The following is a 21,760-nucleotide window of genomic DNA, read 5'->3' on the forward strand; positions in this document are numbered from 1 at the left end:
GTATGAGTCTGGCTGAGGCGTTTTGGATGTGTTGGAGTTTTTTCTGTAGTTTGGCTGTGGTCCCGGCGTAAAGGGTATTTCCATAATCCAGTCGGCTGGTGACCAGTGCTTGGGTGACTGTCTTTCTTGGTTCGGTGGGATCCAGTGGAAGATTTCTTTGAGCATGCGTAGGGTGTTGAAGCATGAAGATGAGACAGCATTGACTTGTCTGGTCATCGAGAGGGAGGAGTCTAGGATGAAGCCCAGGTTACGTGCGTGATCTGTAGGTATGGGTGCTGTACCCAGGGCCGGTGGCCACCATGAATCGTCCCAGGCAGAGGGGGATGATCCTAAGATGAGGACTTCCGTTTTGTCCGAGTTAAGTTTTAAACAGCTGTTCTTCATCCATTCGGCTACTTCTTTCATTCCTTCGTGTAGATTGGTTTTGGCGGTGTTTGGATCTTTGGTGAGGGAGAGGATCAGCTGGGTGTCGTCTGCGTAGGAGATGATGTTGAGGTTTTGTGTGCCCGCGATGGATGCGAGGGGACTCATGTATACGTTGAAGAGGGTGGGGCTGAGTGAAGATCCTTGTGGTACACCACAGATGACTTTGGTGGCCTCTGATTTGAATGGGGGGAGGCGGACTCTCTGGGTTCTTCCGACGAGGAACGAGATGATCCAATCCAAAGCTTTTCCTTGTATTCCGACATTGTTGAGGCGTTATATGAGTGTGCTATGACATACTGTGTCAAAGGCGGCGGAGAGGTCGAGTAGGATGAGGGCAACTGTTTCTCCGTTGTCCAGTAGCATTCGGATGTCGTCTGTAGCTGCGATGAGGGCGGTTTCGGTGCTGTGTTTGGCTCGGAAGCCGGACTGTGAATGGTCGAGGGAATTGTTGGATTCAAGGAAGGCGGCGAGCTGACTATGGTGATGGATTAAACCCAGATCTTTTGACTGGGTGTGAGTGTTTGATTGATTCAGATGCTCTGTCCATCACCACCCCTTTTTGTACCGCTTTTGGCCACCATAAGTGTGGCAGGGTATGCTCAGACGTCAGTTCCTTGCTCACTTTGCCACTGGATTCAAGCAAGCCGGGGTGAAGACGGCTGGAATGCCAGAAACCGGTCCTCGGAAGCTTGTTTCCGGTCCAGGGAAGACATGGCTTGGCAGTTCGGGCTGGACTGTTCCCTTGAGGCACAGGGTCAGACTGATTTGCATATAGCCATGTCTGAACTGGGGTGGCAGAGTGGGCTAAAGAACGGTGATGGATTAAACCCAGATGTTTTGACTGGGTGTGAGTGTTTGATTTATTCAGATGCTCCGTCCATCATCACCCCCTTTTGTACTGCTTTTGGCCGCCATAAGTGTGCAGGGTATGCTCAGACATGAGTCCCTTGCTCACTTTGCCACTGGATTCAAGCAAGCTGGGCGTAAGATGGCTGGAATGCCAGAAACTGATCCTCTGAAGCTTGTTTCCGGTCCAGGGAAGACATGGCTTGGCAGTTAGGGCTGGACTGTTCCCATGAGACACAGGGTCAGACTGATTTGCATATAGCCATGTCTGAACTGGGGTGGCAGAGTGGGCTAAAGAACGGTGATGGATTAAACCCAGATCTTTTGACTGGGTGATTCAGATGCTCCGTCCATCACCACCCACTTTTGTACCGCTTTTGGCTGCCATAAGTGTGCAGGGTATGCTCAGACATGAGTCCCTTGCTCACTTTGCCACTGGATTCAAGCAAGCTGGGCGTAAGACGGCTGGAATGCCAGAAACAGATCCTCTGAAGCTTGTTTCCGGTCCAGGGAAGACATGGCTTGGCAGTTAGGGCTGGACTGTTCCCATGAGACACAGGGTCAGACTGATTTGCATATAGCCATGTCTGAACTGGGGTGGCAGAGTGGGCTAAAGAACGGTGATGGATTAAACCCAGATCTTTTGACTGGGTTTGAGTGTTTGATTGATTCAGATGCTCCGTCCATCACCACCCACTTTTGTACCGCTTTTGGCCGTCATAAGTGTGGCAGGGTATGCTCAGACGTGAGTCCCTTGCTCACTTTGCCACTGGATTCAAGCAAGCCGGGCTGAAGACGGCTGGAATGCCAGAAACCGGTCCTCGGAAGCTTGTTTCCGGTCCAGGGAAGACATGGCTTGGCAGTTCGGGCTGGACTGTTCCCATGAGACACAGGGTCAGACTGATTTGCATATAGCCATGTCTGAACTGGGGTGGCAGAGTGGGCTAAAGAACGGTGTTGGATTAAACCCAGATCTTTTAACTGGGTTTGAGTGTTTGATTGATTTAGATGCTCAGTCCATCACCACCCACTTTTGTACCGCTTTTGGCCGCCATAAGTGTGGCAGGGTATGCTCAGACGTGAGTCCCTTGCTCACTTTGCCACTGGATTCAATCAAGCCGGGCTGAAGACGGCTGGAATGCCAGAAACCGGTCCTCGGAAGCTTGTTTCCGGTCCAGGGAAGACATAGCTTGGCAGTTCGGGCTGAACCGTTCCCATGAGGCACAGGGTCAGACTGATTTGCATATAGCCATGTCTGAACTGGGGTGGCAGAGTGGGCTACAGAACGGTGACGGATTAAACCCAGATCTTTTGACTGGGTGTGAGTGTTTGATTGATTCAAATGCTCCGTCCATCATCACCCCCTTTTGTACCGCATTCTGAGTGTAGCATACTCTGTCTGTAGAGTTGCAGATGTGGCTGAAGCTTCTTGTCTCAAAGGAATTTGTTCAGCTCAAATAGCAAAATTGATTGCTTTGATTCATGCATGTGAAAGAGCAACTGGGTTGAAAATTACCATAGTGACTGATAGTCAGTATGGATATGGCGTAGTCCATGACTATGGCCAGCTCTGGTCTCAAAGAGGTTATTTAACTTCTGCTGGAACACCTATCAGAAATGCAAAATTGATTAAAAGGCTGATTGATGGCATTCAGTTGCCAGAGAAAATTGCTGTGGTGAAATGTACAAAAACAACAAGTGATGGACCGAATGTGGATCAATGTCACACATTCCCCCAGTCAAAAGATCTGGGCCCAAATCCATCGTTTTTTTGCACTCCACACCACCCTGGGTTAGACAATGGTGATATGCAAATCAGCTCTGACCCTGTTGCCCCATGGGAACAGTCCAGTCCGAACTACAAAAGCCATGTCCTTCCCAGAACGGAATCAAGCATCCGAGGACCGGACCGGTTTCGAGGTAACACCTCTCATCAGCCCGGCTAGCTTGACTCCAAGTGGTGTGGAGTGCCTGGGACCCACGTCTGGGCATCCCCAGCGCACTTAGGGCGGCAATTGCAAAAACAACAAGTGATGGACCGAATGTGGATCAATGTCACACATTCCCCCAGTCAAAAGATCGGTGCCCAAATCCATCGTTTTTTTGCACTCCACACCACCCTGGGTTAGACAATGGCGATATGCAAATCAGCTCTGACCCTGTTGCCCCATGGGAACAGTCCAGTCTGAACTACAAAAGCCATGTCCTTCCCAGAACGGAATCAAGCATCCGAGGACCGGACCGGTTTCGAGGTAACACCTCTAATCAGCCGGGCTAGCTTGACTCCAAGTGGTGTGGAGTGCCTGGGACCCACGTCTGGGCATCCCCAGCGCACTTAGGGCGGCAATTGCAAAAACAACAAGAGATGGACCGAATGTGGATCAATGTCACACATTCCCCCAGTCAAAAGATCTGGGCCCAAATCCATTGTTTTTTTGCACTCCACACCACCCTGGGTTAGACAATGGCGATATGCAAATCAGCTCTGACCCTGTTGCCCCCGTTCTGGGAAGGACATGGCTTTTGTAGTTCGGACTGGACTGTTCCCATGGGGCAACAGGGTCAGAGCTGATTTGCATATCGCCATTGTCTAACCCAGGGTGGTGTGGAGTGCAAAAAAACGATGGATTTGGGCCCAGATCTTTTGACTGGGGGAATGTGTGACATTGATCCACATTCGGTCCATCACTTGTTGTTTTTTCAATTGCCGCCCTAAGTGCGCTGGGGATGCCCAGACGTGGGTCCCAGGCACTCCACACCACTTGGAGTCAAGCTAGCCGGGCTGATGAGAGGTGTTACCTCGAAACCGGTCCGGTCCTCGGATGCTTGATTCCGTTCTGGGAAGGACATGGCTTTTGTAGTTCGGACTGGACTGTTCCCATGGGGCAACAGGGTCAGAGCTGATTTGCATATCGCCATTGTCTAACCCAGGGTGGTGTGGAGTGCAAAAAAACGATGGATTTGGGCCCAGATCTTTTGACTGGGGGAATGTGTGACATTGATCCACATTCGGTCCATCACTTGTTGTTTTTGCAATTGCCGCCCTAAGTGCGCTGGGGATGCCCAGACGTGGGTCCCAGGCACTCCACACCACTTGGAGTCAAGCTAGCCGAGCTGATGAGAGGTGTTACCTCGAAACCGGTCCGGTCCTCGGATGCTTGATTCCGTTCTGGGAAGGACATGGCTTTTGTAGTTCGGACTGGACTGTTCCCATGGGGCAACAGGGTCAGAGCTGATTTGCATATCGCCATTGTCTAACCCAGGGTGGTGTGGAGTGCAAAAAAACGATGGATTTGGGCCCAGATCTTTTGACTGGGGGAATGTGTGACATTGATCCACATTCGGTCCATCACTTGTTGTTTTTGCAAGTGGTGAAATGTACAGCACACCAGAAGTGAAATGATTATATGACCAAGGGAAATGCATATGCTGATGAAATCGCTAAATTTTGCACGAAAAACAATATGTCCATTATTCGGGAAAAAGACAATGAACATGTTTTGAGCTCACTTATGCTAACATCTGTAGTTGAGACATGGCAAGCAGTAAAAGATTTACAAGATGAGGCAGATGATGAGGAAAAAGACACATGGTTAAAAGCAGGTTGTAGACAGCGAGAAGAAGATGAAATTTGGGTTTACAAAGATGACAGTCCAGTAATGCCAAACTGCATGATTGCTGATTTGGCCCGAATGTATCATGGTCCAGGACATTTAGGAAGAGATTCAATGATTAGGTTGTTTAGACAAATATGGTATAATCCAAAATTCAGGATAATTGCAGAGTCCTTTTGCCAAAGATGCTTGATCTGCCAGCAGATCAATCCAAACAGAAAAACAGTTGTAAGCTTCGGAACCATAGGACGGGAGGGTGGTCCTTTTACCAGGTTAAAGATGGATTTTATTGATATGCCTCCACATAACAGAATAAGATATGTCTTAGTGATAATCTGTCTGTTTTCGAGATGGGTGGAAGCGTTCCCAACTCACCATAATGATTCAGTTACTGTGGCAAAATTGCTTTTGAGAGAAATCATACCTAGGTATGGATTTCTGGTGACGGTTGAAACTGATCGCGGCACGCATTTTGAAAACAGATTGTTACAGATGATTTGTGAAGCACTTGGTATAAAACAAAAGCTACACTGTGCTTACAGACCAGAAGCATCAGGTGTTGTTGAGCAAGTCAATGGTACAATCAAAAATAGGCTTGCAAAAATGTGCTTGGCTACAGGAATAAATTGGACTGATGCACTTCCACTTGTCTTGATGTCTTTGAGAAGTACTCCAGATAGAAAGACAGGTCTAAGCCCACATGAGATACTCATGTGCAGGGTAATGAGACAAGCATTTGTTCCAGTTGATAAAGTACTAAGTATAAATGACAGTGCAATTATGGACTACTGTAAAACCTTTTCTGATGTGGTGACTTCTGTGTTCCATCAGGTAGGAACTGAAGTACTTACAAAAGAAAGAGAACAGGCTCATGATCTTTTGCCAGGAGATTGGGTGAGGACAAAAGTTCATCGAAGGAGAAATTGTCTGGTACCCAGGTGGCAGAAAGCAAGACATGTGATTCTTGTCACAACAAATGCAGTAAAGTGTAGAGGTCAGAAAAGGTGGATACATGCAAGTCATACCATTCGAGTACCACCACCTGAGAATCCTGACGAAGAAGGTGATACAACAACTGATTCAGATTCTGAAGAAGAACCTGAAAGAAATTCAGATCCTGAAGATCAACAAGAAAGTTGACATCTGGAAGATTCAAATGCGAATGAGGCATTGAATGAAAAAGAACTAGAAATTATGATAGTATACTCTGAAAATGAAGATCTGCTAGAAAAAGAAGCAGAAAAAGAGTCTGATCAAGAAGTGAATCAAGATCAGGAGAGTATTGAAAAGCGGATTGGAAGCTCTGAAAGAAGGAACGAAAATTCTGAAACTGGTGTATTGGAAGTAATTCAAGAAGAAGAAGAAGATGAATTACCAAGTACCAGCTATAAGGATGATGTTCCTAACAGAGTGAAGTTGACGACTAAAGAAATACCTGATTCTAAAGCTGATATCACAGAAAGTGAAACAGATGAAAGTGATGATGAATCCAATGTGAGAAGATCAAGAAAAAGAGCCTGGAGAGTTGAGTGCAATCAAACTGAGCCAAAAAAGAAACTCTCACGAAAAGGAGATAACTGGCCAAATGAAAATGAGGGCCTGAAATTCAAATTAGTGAATAAATCAAAAGAACAGATTAATGAAATTTCATTCAGAAAAGTGATTTAGACAAGAAAAATCAAGCAGGATAGAAAATAGAAGTGATTAGCAGTAGAGCAAAGAGAGTGTTAGAGCCTAATCAAAAATATAAGTCACCTGAGTGGACTTATATAATTATTTCACCAGAAGTGGAAGTGAGCAGTGGTAGCCAAGAAGATATAGATGACACAAGTGACATTGATTACATTTGTTTTCATATAAGGTTAAAGGTTGTAGGTGACATAAGGTCGAAGAAAATATGTTAGGTGACACAAGGTCGAAGAAATTGTGTTAGCTGGAAACAACATTGATGTAAGACGTAAGGTCGAAGAAAAGCTTTTAGAGGATTCTTTAAATAAATAAAAAAATAAGTAAATAAGGTGGGTATATTTAGTATTTTTTAAATGTTTGTTTTAGTTTTTTCTGAAATGCTCTTGTCTCAAGTAAAAAATGCCTAATTCTAATATTAATTCGAGATGCTCTATTTTTCTCAGCTAAGAAACGAAACTTCTGCACCCTTGTTGATGCCGAAGGAGGAGGAAAAGAAGAGAAGAGGACTGACTGCTACACTCAGTGGGAGACCGTCCTGATCTCATCAGAAGCGGTCGCTCCTCACGCTGCTCCCTGCCCTGCATGCCGATTTGGTATCATAGCTCTTACTGCCAGACTACTGCCTGCTTGCTCGCCTTGCCCCCACAACTTCTATTGCCTGATTGCTGATTAAAATATTATCATAGTGCTAGATCGCCATCGTGCGCTTTAACGATCTGCTCAATTGTGCTGTGCTGCCTGTATTTTTGATTTGTGCCTGATTGTGCCGGTTCCACTGCCATTTGCATCGCGTTTAATATAATTGTGCCCCAATCCTGTTTCGCTTTTGGCTTGCTGCCAGTTTGTTGTTGTTGTTGTGCCTCCCTGCCCAGCTCTCCACCCCGCTCCCGCCTCCCAGCTGCTCCTACCTCGCCCCTCTCATCCACTTTCCGCATATGACAGATGCCTTCGCGCGCAGCGGTCACGAGCAGCGGTCGCGCCCTATGCGCGCCAAAGGTACGCAAAAGGTAAGTCCGTCTACGCCCATCCGTGCCTGGACCGCGCCAGCGCAAGACCCCCGCAAAACCCTTGCCACCCATATAACATACGATGCTGCAACCCTCTCAGCCTTTAACCCCGGCCGCACACCACAATGCTACCAAGCTGCCCCAGGACACACCCATGGACCCTTCACCTGCCACACCTGCAAGTTCGACTGCATCAGGACCCACACCAAATCCACTATCTCCAAACAGAGCTCCGACAATAACCACCTGAAGTGCATCCTGCTCAACACCCGCTCGGTCCACAGACACTCCATTGAACTCTGGAACCTACTCGACACTACATCGCAGGACGTCGCCTTCCTTACAGAAACATGGATAAACGCCTCATCAGCACCCGACATCGCCATAGCCATCCCGTACGCCTACAAGATCATCCGAAAAGATTGCACCAACCAGACAGGAGGAGGAATCGCCATCGTCCATAAGAACACCATCCACATCACGACCAGTTCCGATGATAACCTCAATACCGCCGAACACCTTCACTTCCAGATTCACACCGACCACAAAACCACACTCAGAGGCACCCTCATCTACAGACCACCAGGACCCCGCACACAATTCAGCAAAGACATCACTGACTTCATCAGCCCACACGTCCTCCCCTCCGAGAACTACATTCTACTGGGAGACCTCAACTTCCACCTGGAAAAGAAAAACGACAGCAACACCACCACCCTTCTGGACAACCTGGCCAATCTCGGACTCAAACAACTTGTTGACACCCCCACCCACTTGGCTGGACACACGCTCGACCCTATCTTCACCTCCAGCAAGCACATCTCCTTCGATCACACCACAGCTCTCCATTGGACGGACCACAGCTGCGTTCACTTCAACTACAAAAAGACCATGACCCACAACCCCCCACAACCTATTCCTCGAAGAAATTGGAACAAAATCACCACCGACCAGCTATTCACTTCGCTTCACCAAAACCCCCCTACCAAATCATCGGACCCAAACCAAGCAGCCACCAACCTCACACAATGGATCACCCACAGCGCCGACGAACTAGCACCCTTGAAAAACCAGCTAATCAAGCAAGGTAGCAAAAAAGCCCCTTGGTTCAACGATGACCTTAAGAAATCCAAGAAGTTCTGTCGTACTCTCGAGAAAGCCTGGAGAAAAAACCTAACCACTGACAACCTGGCCACCTTCAAGAACGCCACCCGCAAACACCACCAACTGATCCGATCCACCAAGAAATCAGCATTCAAGGATCGACTTGACAACAACGCCCAAAACAGCAAGGAACTATTCAACATTGTCAAAGAATTTACCAACCCCACCGCTGGCACCAACTACATCACTCCCTCCCAAGACCTCTGTGACTCTCTATCCTCATTCTTCCACAACAAAATCGCCGAAATACATAACAGCTTTGAAAACCAGTCTGAAGACCAGTCCACTCCACCCACCTCCGAACCAAAACCACACTTTAACAACCTTTGCGCCTGGAACACAATCACCACCGAAGACACCATCCGCCTGATGAACTCCATCCACTCAGGATCGCCAACAGACCCATGTCCCCACCACATTTTCAACAAAGCAGACTCCATCGTCGCACCCCATCTCCGCGATGTCATCAACTGTTCCTTCAACTCCGCTACCTTCCTGGAAAGCTGGAAACATGCCGAACTCAGCGCCCTCCTGAAAAAACCCACAGCAGACCCCACTGAACTTTAGAACTACTGCCCAATCTCGCTCCTCCCTTTCCCAGCCTAAGTCATTGAGAAAGCCGTCAATACTCAGCTTGCCGCCTTCCTTGAATCCAACAAATCCCTTGACCCCTCACAGTCCGGCTTCCGAGTCAAACACTGCACCGAAACCGCTCTCATCGCAGCAACAGATGACATTCGAATTCTACTGGACAACGGAGAAACAGCCGCCCTCATCCTACTTAACCTCTCCGCAGCCTTCGACACAGTCTGTCATAGCACCCTCATACAACGCCTCAGCAACGTCGGAATACAAGGAAAAGCATTGGACTGGATCATCTCGTTCCTCGCCGGAAGAACCCAAAGAGTCCGCCTTCCCCCTTTTAGATCAGAAGCCACCGAAGTCATCTGCGGCGTACCACAAGGATCATCACTCAGTCCTACCCTCTTCAACGTATACATGAGTCCCCTCGCATCCATCGCGCGCCAACACAACCTCAACATCATCTCCTACGCAGACGACACCCAGCTGATCCCCTACCTCACCAAAGACCCAAACACCGCCAAAACTAACTTACACGAAGGAATGAAAGAAGTAGCCGAGTGGATGAAGAACAGCCGTTTAAAACTAAACTCGGACAAAACGGAAGTCCTCATCTTAGGGTCATCCCCCTCTGTCTGGGATGACTCATGGTGGCCACCGGCCCTGGGATCCGCACCCATACCTACGGATCACGCACATAACCTGGGCTTCATCCTGGACTCCTCCCTTTGGATGACCAGACAAGCCAACGCCGTCTCATCATCTAGCTTCAACATCCTATGCATGCTCAAAAAAATCTTCCATTGTATACCCACCGAAACAAGAAAGACGGTCACTCACGCACTGGTCGCCAGCCGACTGGATTACGGAAACACCCTCTACGCCGGAACCACAGCCAAACTACAGAAAAAACTCCAACGCATTCAAAACGCCTCAGCCAGACTCATATTGGACATCCCTCGGCAAGCTCACATTTCCGGCCACCTAAAAGACCTCCATAGGCTCCCCGTCAACAAGAGAATAACGTTCCGTCTCCTCACCCACGCACACAAAGCCCTCTACGACCTAGGACCCAAATGCCTAAACACGCGACTGTCCTTCTACACCCCCTCCTGCCAACTACGATCGTCCAATCAAGCCATCGCAGCAATTCCGCGCATCCATTGATCCACCATGGAGGGAAGATCCTTCTCCTACTTAGCGGCCAAAACCTGGAATTCTCTCCCCACCCACCTCCGCCTTACAAAGAACAACCTCTCCTTCAGAAAGCAACTAAAAACTTGGATTTTCGATCAGTAAAGCACCCCCCTCCCTCAAGCGCCTTGAGACCCTCTGGGTGAGTAGTGCGCTATACAAATTTTGGAACTTGAACTTGAAGAAGATGTTGCAAAATGTCTTCTATTTGTGTGATTTTAATAATTTTGATTTGGCTAATTTTAGCTGTCATTTTTCCTTTTGGAATTGACAAAGAAATGTACAAAGCTAATATGACTAGTAAGGTTGAGGCTAAACAAGTTATTCATGATATAGTTGGTAAGACTAATAGAGTCATTGAGCACAAACCAGAGATCCACCAAGATAGATCTGTTGGTGATTTTTCTAGTAATACCTTTTCTAGACTTTTATCTGAATATGTTAAGGTAATGAATGTGAAAGATTGTTACATCTGTGTGAAACTACCTGCTTCTGTTTCGGAAGGGGTGACTTATAATATGCTTCCCTTTACTTATGGCATTACTTGTAGTGTAATACCTAGTTTGTTTTATAAACCTGGACGTCTGGAGTATTATTACTCTGATTATGATGAGAAATTTTTGCAAATTTAAAGTTTGACAATAGCTTAAATAAACTGAAACATGCTAAACAGATGAGGGAATTTTTTATAGTGACTAATGAACTCACATACGAGTACGCTTTTAGAAACAATTTAACATGTAAATTGAGAACGGAAGAAAAGTCTCTCTTAAACATGGTTGAAGAGAGAAGAGCAATTTAAAAAAGAAAGGAGATGCTGAAACAAACCAAATCCAAGTTTTGGCAGAGTGAGGATGAAAAGCTTAATGGTAGAAATGAAAATGTTGCTATACACATAGATAAACCTGTTAGTGGAAAATTGTGCATAAGGAGAGATAACACTCAATTTGATAATTATTTCATAGGTGCTAGTCAATGTGAAGATACCTATCACATCTTAGGAGGGTGGGGATTTAAAGGAGTTAAAGATCCAATTTTTCCCGGAATTTATTTTGTTTGTGGGAACAAGGCTTACTTCAGTCTCCCTGACCACTGGTATGGGACATGTTATATTGGTTTAGATTTTTCAAAGATTTTTCATATAGATAGAAATTCAGAAGGCTCATTTGAAATTGGCAAACACCTGAATAGGTTCAAGAGGGAAAGTTTTTCAGAAATACTAGGAGATATATTTGGTGCAATTATACCTATGGTGGGAATAACCCTGAATGCAAATAAAATCAGAAAAGTGTCTACAATTGTGGACAGATTGTCAACAGATACTGCAAGTGGTTTTCAATGAGTTGATACTGAGCTCATTGCCATGAGGTCAATGGTTATGCAGAACAGTCTTGCTCTAGACATTCTGCTTACAAAAAAAGGAGGAGTTTGTGGGATTTTACATGTCCAGCATTGCTGTACATATATTCCAGATAAGAGCCAGAACATAGAGATGTTTATCAGAAATATTACAGAATTACACTCTGAGATTGAACCCTTAGAAGAAGATAATTTTTCAGAAGGTTTGAGCAAAAGATTTGCAGCAATCAGAAAATGGTTTCATGAGATTGGTAGTTCAATCATTGGTAAAATACTTTATCCTGTAATAGTTATAGTGACACTTTTGCTAAAAATTAGTTGAATGATACACAAAAGAAAGAAATATGTGAGGGAAAAGAAAAGAATTTATAAGCTTAGAAAAGAACGAGAGAAGGAAATAGAACTGGAAGAGTTTCGTAGAGCCCAATACGAAGGTTGCAGACAAAATGCTGAATCAAAGGTTTAGAAATACTAATACAGTGAATGTTCAAAACGTGTTCATAAAGATAACATTTTGGCTGAAAGTTTTGGGTGTAGTTTGGTGATTATGAAATCATCAGATGAGGATGTTGATGGAGCGAGTTTTTGAATGAATTTTTGTTCATACTCGCGAAGTTAAACTTCCATAACAAAAACAATCGTATTAAAAAGTGTGTGTTGAATTTATTAATTAACATTAGTTTTAAAATGCATATACACAGAAAAACACGTGGGACTAATTTTTATGCTCTTTGTTGCAATCGCAAGTGTGTGGAAAAATAATAAACTAACCTTGTCTATTGTCTTTGTCAGTATTAAATGCGGCTGTTTAACTAATGGCATGTGCTTATTATTTGTGCTTATGTTATGTCTTTTGTGACAAAAGCCTTTGGAGTTTGGGCAGAAGAAGAAAGTAATTATAAAAGCTGCATTTGTGTTGCTTTGGCTAGGTAACATAATTAACCCGGTTCATATTTAGAAGGGGGGCAGGTAACAGAATGGGTCTCAATTCTTTAATTAATTGATGTCTTGTCTTTGTTTAATAATAGATTCTAAAGTGAGGCCTAAAAAGTGGCTCGGGAAAAATATGGCTGACTGAGAAGCAGATGTGAAAGAAATCTTATCCAGAGTGGAGCCTTGCATTGTGTAATGCAAATATTTGCTGAATAAAAGACTTTGCTTGAATAAGATGTGCTCTCGGACTAAAGGCCCAAGGACAGGATCTGCGAATGTCTGCCAAGGTTAGGAAGTGAAAAGACAGTACTTGAATGAGAAAGTATCATTTCTGAGGAAGCCAAATGTCATCGAAGAAAGAGACAATAGGGCTAATGTGAAACCCGGACTTGGATAAAATGTAAGAATGACCTAATGGACTGACACGGCTCAGCCAATAGCAAGATTGGATTTATGGAAAAGCACGCAGAATTTAGTTACTTTAGCTAGTTAGAAAGGTATAAAACTTGGCCCACGGGGAGGAGGGAATGTCTCCTCGCTTTCCGATTCCTGAAAGGCATGACGTGCTGTTGGACTCTTTGGCACACGTAAGGACAGCAGACTTTATTGAATATTCTTTTAGGTGAAGAGAGTTTTAGACAGGGAAATCGAATTTAGGGATGGAAACTTATATTTTGCTTTAATTCATGCTGATTGATTTACCTTTAAAATGTCAGTCCAATAAGCCTTTCCTTGAATGATGCTTTCACTTTGCTAATAAAATAATGATTTTTGAATAAAAATGCTCTTCTCTTGAATAAATAAAGCTAATAAAATTAGATTTTTGAAATGACAAGCTGGTCTTGTTTATTCATGGTCTAATTATCATTAGTTGATCCATTCGCCTTAGTGACTTAATTAAATGTCATATGATTTAAAATCATGATAAGAAATGATAAACTGCAGTTGTATATAATTTTGTGAATGGTTTGTGAAGAGATCAGTTTTATTAGGTCACATGATTAAGTCGCTCAAAAATTGTCTCTTTAGTTTATGGGCCTTAGTAGTGATTTATTATGAATGGTGAGTATTGTGGAGATGAGTAGCGTTTGTGAGAGAGTTTTTCATTAGGAGCGCTGGATCAGCAGTACACAGAAACATGCGACTCCAAAAATGTCATTTATGCAAATAAATGCCCGTGTGGTAAGACATATGTCGGTCAAACTGAACGAAAAATCAAAGTAAGAATGACTGAACACAAAAGCAATATCCGTACTATGAGCAACAAATCCACCATAGCTATGCATTGGCTGGAAGCCAACCACCAAAATTCCCAATTACGATTTACCATACTTGAGATACTCCCACACAGCTGCGACATGGATCCAGTGAAACAACGTTTACAGGCTGAATTTTTCTGGATTAAAAAACTACATTCTCTTCAGCCGATTGGGATGAATGACATAATTGAACTGGCATACTTTCTATGAATCATGTTGACTGTTACAAAGTAAAGGGTCAGCGGCCCTTCTTTCCCCTGCTTACGACTCATACCGAACGGACTAATATGAACCCAGCCAGTACTTAAATTTGACCCCGCTAATGATGTTTTGTTATAATTCACCATAATTCCCTTTATTTGCGTATATGTGATTTCAGATGTTCAATCTGTTTGATTGCATCATTGTTTACACCATCATTGCGAATACTGTATCGTAATTGGAATTTCCTGGTTACTAAATTACTACATATACCAAATTCTACTTAACTTCCATGTCTCACCCCAACTCCTATTGACTAGTTAAGTTGATCACATATCTAGTATTCTAGAACCCCTTGACATTCTAGTGTCCCTTGTTTTTACCCGCAGTATCCTGAAAACTTTATTATTCCACTCTCCATTCGATATTGAAACCAATATCTATGAGATCGGAACTCCTGTCCAATAGTCTAGCGTATCTTTAGTCACTATGGCTACTGGCCCGAATCGAAAGACGGCAATTTGATGGAAAGTTTTCTCCACTTTCCTGCTTGCCAGGCGATGTTTTTCCACATTAACTTTCTCAGTATGTTACCGTTAAAACTTCTTTGTTACCGAGTAGTTATGTGTCGGATTACCTGACATCACGTGACCCATCCCACGATACAAGAAGCCTCGTGATTGGCTTCGTGCTTATCCATTCGATCCTGTACCCTGAAAGGAACGAGTACACCGCGATGCTTCTAGTAAGTTTATTTCCCGCCGTCAATTTTTTTGTTTTAGGCCTCATTATTGTTTGCTACTCCCCGTAGCATTTTGATTACCGTAGTTAATGCCTTTTCAGTTTAGCAGCCTTTTTATCGGATTATTTATTTTCCGCCATATATGTTAGCCACTCATTCTGAATACATCAGACGGCACATTGCAGCATCATGGCATCTCGGCTTATTCTAGCAATCACATATACACTGGCTGGCCTCAATATCATGCCTACCCGGTAAAGAGTGTGCACATGCACTTTTTTGTTCCAAATATGTCTTTGTAACTATGGTAATACCACAATGCAGTGACTTTAATGTTTCCTGGTTAATTTAGGCAATATGTATGTACTTGGTGTTTTTCTGAATGCTAAGGTCCTGTATGTTTCTTATTTTTGACAGGCCCCTGACAAAGGGTTAGTCCATTAACCCGAAATGCATTGGGCACATTATAAGCAACTGAATATTCATGACTAGAATGAATTCTTTGCAACATAATTGAAGACAATGAGAAGAAATGAACTAATAAAAGAATTTATGAAAATCAATAAACTAAAGATTTATGAATTTATGGAACTGATGAATATTATAACCTGATCTTGATGAGTGAGTGAAGAAACTCCTCCGTTTCATGTTAAAGGAGCGCATCCTTTGTGGTTTATTGATCACACATTGTATACAAACCAAGGATAAACAGGCCAGGTGGCGGAAATTATTGGTAGTGCCTTCTTCTGATCTTAACCCCATCCATGTCCTTGTCCTCATATGTGTGCACTGCCCCACCTGTGGGGTTTTCTGTACAAGCTGCGGGACTGTGTGCCGCTGAGACATGAGGGGACTAAGGTAGATTGTTTTCCGCACTGTGTGCCACTGACACATCAGTGGACAGTGATGGACTGTCGTCTGCACTGTGTGCCACTGACACTTTAGGGGGTGTAGTGCATACGCCTGCCACACTGTGAGGCATGAACACACTAGGGGGCAGAGATGTGAAGGGTTTGGAGGCAGCAGCATTCATCTGCGCCATGCCTTGTGGCAGCAATGCCATGATGAGGATCTGAAGGGCATGGTAAATCCCTATTACATTTCATGTTCAGTGGTGGGTGCCATCCTTCACGCCTCCATCCACAGCAGGTCCTCCATGAGCTTCTGAATGTGTGGCAGATCATGGCATTTAAAAAACCTTTGAAATTCACAGAAAAAAACATAGGTTTCAGACATGTTATAGTTAGAAATTAGCATTTTAAAAATCTTAGAAATTCACTGAAAAAAGCCATAGGTTTCAGACATGGTATAGTTAGTTGGACATTTCACTTGTACAAAACCATAGAAATTCCCCTGATATAGTTAGTTTAGCTAACTATAACTTGCTCACTCGCAATGCACTGCTGATGACATCACATATTACATAATTTATGACATGGTCGGTGACATCACTGATGACATCACTTATGACATCATCCAGTGACTGTGTGTTTCTGTAAAGTTTACATTTGTTTAATATATATGCCAAGCTGCATTGAAGCAATCCCCAATATAAAATACCAAACATGTCTGGAGCACGCAGCAATGGTGTACAGACAGTATATGACGTCATATGTGCTAAAAAAGTTATCAAATGTATTCACAAAATATGAAAATGTATGAAAACACACGGAAATGTAGGTACGAATCCCATACATGAAAATACAGCCAAATGTGCAGCACAGAATGAGGCATAGGAAGGGGGTCGGTAGAAAGAGAAGGACAGAGGAGCGAGCATGGGAGGACAGTGGAGGGGGACTGGTAAAGGGGAGCATTAAGTTGAGGTGAAGGGTGAGGAGCTGGGGAGGGAGAGCAGCGGCCCGAGGATGAGATGCAAGAGTGCAAGAAGAGAATGGGACTGAGAGAAAGGAGCATAGAGAAGACCATACAAAGAATATTTGCAGGTCCCCTACTGCTGTCTGCACAGTCATTCCTCTCTAAGTGCCATGCTTGCCGGGCAGTGCACACAGTTTACCAGAGCCGCTGTCCCCGGCAGCACTGCACATGCCCGGCCCTGCTGCAGGTGAGGAGTTTCTTGTGAGGTAAGATGAGGATTCGCCTGGGGAGATCATCAAGGTGTGGTCAGATCTCAGCACAGCACGTGCGAATACACATTCACTCCTTCTAAGTGCTAATTATGTCTTGAACTTCCTGCACAGGGGGAAAGTCAGGCAATGCCTCAAGCCTCAGGACTGGTTCCCCGAGAGGCACTTATCTTGACAAAAGAGATTGCTGGCAGTGTAGCTGGGGCAGTCAGCCCTATACTCTGGTCACCCAGGCGGACTAGCCGGGTCCACCGCCTCGGACAGCAGAAATATGCCCCTGAGGGAAACTGTGGGTAACGGTAACACCTGCTCTGGGTAGCGCCTTTGCCCGGCAGAACTCCGCAAGCAGGCACCTCATAAAGTTCAGTTTTGTTGTTTTCAGATTTACATTTAGTACTGTTTATTTTATGGTTATCCTTTCTAATATTATGTTTATTGTTTTTGTTTCCTAATAATGTATTTAGAGTTCACAGTTTATTTCCCAACTATGGTGGCTACCTGTGTTGCACAAGCAAACTTGTGCAAGTGCATCACATGTGGAAATAAGTGCAAATCGCAGCCTTGTGGTGACACTCATATTAGCGAAGGACAGTTGGACTTTAAATGTAAACATTGTATGGCGCCCTTTGCCGAACGATCACTTCTGCTCTGTCTATTTTTTTGGTTTTGTACAACCCTCTACCTGTGGGGTGGGATCGCGACTGCTGGGCAGAGTTTTTCAAGGGGGCGGTGCCACAGCCTCTGTAAACACACCACCTTTGGGAACACCCAGAGAGGTAAGCATTTAAGGCAAAGAGAGTTGTGGCTATCTGTACTTTGATATGCATTTCGAGCTAGTTAGATTTCAGGGGAGGCAGACCAACATGAAAAGCTTTAGTGACCCAACATGTTCACCTGAAATTAGTGTGAACTGGCGACTGTGTTACCAGAGCGCACGTACATTGTTATTGTACATCCAAGACCGTGTGGCTGTAAACCGCCTCTGCTTTCTTGTGCAGATATTATATATATTAAAAAAAGCACAACTTTGCTGTTTACAAACATCGGCACTGTCACGGGCAGCAAAATGTTGCCCTCTACTTTTCAGTGATATATTTTTGATGAGTGTTGAAAGGCGGAGCTTTGCGCTGCTCTTCGAAAGATGTCCCAGTGTGAAGCACATGCCCTCTCACTCACATATGCTGATAAGAATACCACATTTCAACTCACCCTTTTTACAAGAACAAGGACTGCTCCTGGCGTAAAAAGTTGCCCCCCCAAAAAAGACTTCTTTGCCTTCATCATCGGTTTAGCAGAAAGTGGGGTGATTATAGGGTGCATGTACATCACCTGCTACTATTGTAAAGCAAACTAGCATTTGCAATGTAATCGGTCCGATTGCATTGCAAATGCTTAAGTTTCAAACTGAGCGCGGCGCCGCTTCACGGACACCGCACTCACTTTTTTTCATATATTTCTTAACTTCAACACTGAGCACGGTGTCCTTGAAGCGGGCACTCTACCCAGTGCTAAAGTTAATAAATATATGAATAAACGGAGTTCGTGTCCTTGAAGCGGCGCCGCACTCACTTTTAAAGTTAAACGAGCGAGACTCGCACATCGTTTCCTTGCGGGACCATGCAGGGGCACCATCTGTTTGCAAGACAATTACAAACAGATGTCGCTAAAGCTCGCTCCCGCAAGGAAAACTCCAAAAGTGCACGCGTTGCAATTGAAAGCAATGCAAAGCATGCACGTTTTCGGGCAAATAAGCAAATCGATTCCAAGAGGTTCCCTCCTATGCAGCGCATGCTGTGTAGGTGAGACTTAATAAGGGGATACCATCCAATCAAGTAGGTTGAAGGAACAGACATGTAATCTGATGCTGCCAAGAGCATATTCGGGCGACTTGTGTGATTTTTGATGAAATTCCTTTGCAAGAGGTTCTGCACTGCTGCACAGATATCCCATTCAGCCAAGACTCAAAGTGCAGCAGCACAAACCATATGCCCATTCCCAGAACAGGCCTGTTCATGGGCCTCCAAGAGACCCAATAACTGGTTAAAATCCGGTCAGGACATGATGTATTGGAGAGGCATAAATCCATAGCCCAATCAAAGGGGCACCGTTGACAGTAGAATACAGTTTGCACGCAAGTGAAGTAGGCAAAGCGAAAAGTTAATCCATAACTCACGGTAAGCGTTGCTAATGGCAAGCGTCCAAAAAGCTGTTGCATTCAATCACGGTACAGTTGCAATTGGCCTGGTCTGTGCATTACCACAAGATGAGCAGCCTTTTCGCAGCAGGAACAGAAAAAGAGGATTCCACCAGCGAGCATCCCCGGTATTACTCCATTATCATATGAAAAGAAGTCACAAGGTCGGATCCCACAAGTTAAAAAAAAATTAGCGAGGCCTTTAGTGTCAGACTCATTAAATATGTGATGTGTAAGCTCCCCAAAATGAAGTGGGAGGTTCGTGTTCAGAAGTAACTGAATCTCGCTAGATGTTCTAGCCACCTGCAACTCGAAGGTCTCTTGAGCTGAAGTGAGAGCCACTTCTTGTTGAAACAATAGCGCTTTGAGCCTGCTTAATTTGTTGAAATCTGTTTTCAAAGTCGGAATGGAAGGCCAAATGGAACTATCGACTTTCCCAAGTGGGGGCGGAAAAAACACATTGCTACAACAAGTAACACGTTGTGAGACTGGTAGTAAATGTGGGATTCCAGCCTGTAAACAACAGCAGTCGTGGTTGTTTAAAATAAGATAACTGATGCTGGTAAGCAAGGTAAAAGTGGGAATTATTGACGGGACGGGACTTCCATTTAAAAAAACAAGTAAGATGAGGCGCAGATACATTACAATCGCTGTGCAACTTAACGTGTTTACAAACCAGTGAATGCCCTACTGCGGAATTGCAGTCCTCATCTGTTAGGAAAACTTCCTTATTCTCCCGTTGACATCTGTAAGTGAAAGGTAGGGACCATCATTCATGGAGAAGTGCACTACCCAGCGTTCAAAGTGCCCAATTGGAAAATATTGCATACATGATTTGAATTGAAACAGCAAGAATGGGAGAGAGATAACCCCATGAATTAACCAAACAGCTGAATCCATCTCCGCCACAGAGAATGACAAAGGGTTCCAACTGTTCAATGTGCAACAGCGTGTATGTAGCATCTTTCAAGGACATAAATCTCTGTTTATCAGTCAGATAAAAAGGTAAAAACAAAGCAGAAGTATTCAAATAATCCTAAGGTTTTTTTTCCATTTTGAGAGTCTGTAACGTCCATGCAAACTTCATAACTGATCGTAATTGATTTTGACCATGATACAACACAGACACATCATTCTGAACAATATCAATAACCAATGAAAAAATATTATCCAAAGTATAAATGCGTGAAGAAAGTGTATTGATGCTATTGTTGATGACTGCAAGGACTTTTTCCAAACTTGCCTGATCAATTTGGCTCAGACGAAGCACTGCCTCAATCTGAGAAAGCTTCCAAACTTTATTGTAAGCTGCATGGGTAAACCTCTTTGATCTAGGAATTCTAGGACCTAAAATAAAATCAGCCAAATTTATGTCACTTGACAAAAGTGACAAGTGTTGTTTTACTGACGACAAAGTGGAGTGTTCCAACAATTGTTGGCACAATTTACCCACCAAGTATGTGATTACCTAATGTGAATGGTGATAACGAGGATGTCAAGTCAAGTCAAGTCGAGATTTATATAGCGCACTACATACCCAGAGAGTCTCAAGGCGCTTGAGGAAGGGGGGGGGAAGTTTACTTATTGAATATCCAGGTTTTAAGCTGTTTTCTGAAGGCGAGGTGGTTTTGAGTAAGGCGAAGGTGGGTGGGAAGGGAATTCCAGGTTTTGGCCGCTAAGTAGGAGAAGGATCTTCCCCCCATGGTGGCTTTGTGGATGTGCGGCACAGCGGCGAGGGCTTGGTTGGACGAACGTAACTGGTGGGTGGGGGTGTAAAAGGAAAGGCGCGTGTTGAGACAATCAGGTCCAAGTTCGTATAGGGCTTTGTGTGCGTGGGTAAGGAGACGGAGGAGCCAGTGAAGATCTTTCAGGTGAATGGAGATGTGGTCTGTGCGGGGGATGTCAAGTATGAGTCTGGCTGAAGCATTTTGGATGCGTTGGAGTTTTTTCTGCAGTTTTGCGGTGGTACCGGCGTAGAGGCTGTTTCCGTAGTCCAGACGGCTAGTAACCAGTGCGTGGGTGACCGTTTTTCTTGTTTCGGTGGGGATCCAGCGAAATGTTTTTTTGAGCATGCGTAGGATGTTGAAGCATGAAGAAGAGACGGCGTTGACTTGTCTGGTCATCAAGAGTGAGGAGTCCAGGATGATGCCCAGGTTCCGTGCGTGGTCCGTCGGTATGGGGGCTTTTCCTAGTGCCGTTGGCCACCAAGAGTCGTCCCATGCGGAGGGGGGTGAGCCTAAGATAAGGACTTCCGTTTTGTCCGAGTTCAGTTTTAGACGGCTTTGCTTCATCCACTCGGCTACTTCTTTAATCCCATCATGTAGGTTAGTTTTGGCGGAGATTGGGTCTTTGGTGAGTGAGAGGATCAGCTGAGTGTCATCAGCGTAGGAGATGATGTTGAGGTTGTGTTGACGTGCGATGGTTGCGAGGGGGCTCATTTAGACGTTGAAGAGGGTGGGGCTGAGT

This window comes from Lissotriton vulgaris, chromosome 3_1, assembly GCF_964263255.1.
Source record: "Lissotriton vulgaris chromosome 3_1, aLisVul1.2, whole genome shotgun sequence".
NCBI classification, from domain to species: Eukaryota; Metazoa; Chordata; class Amphibia; order Caudata; family Salamandridae; genus Lissotriton; species Lissotriton vulgaris.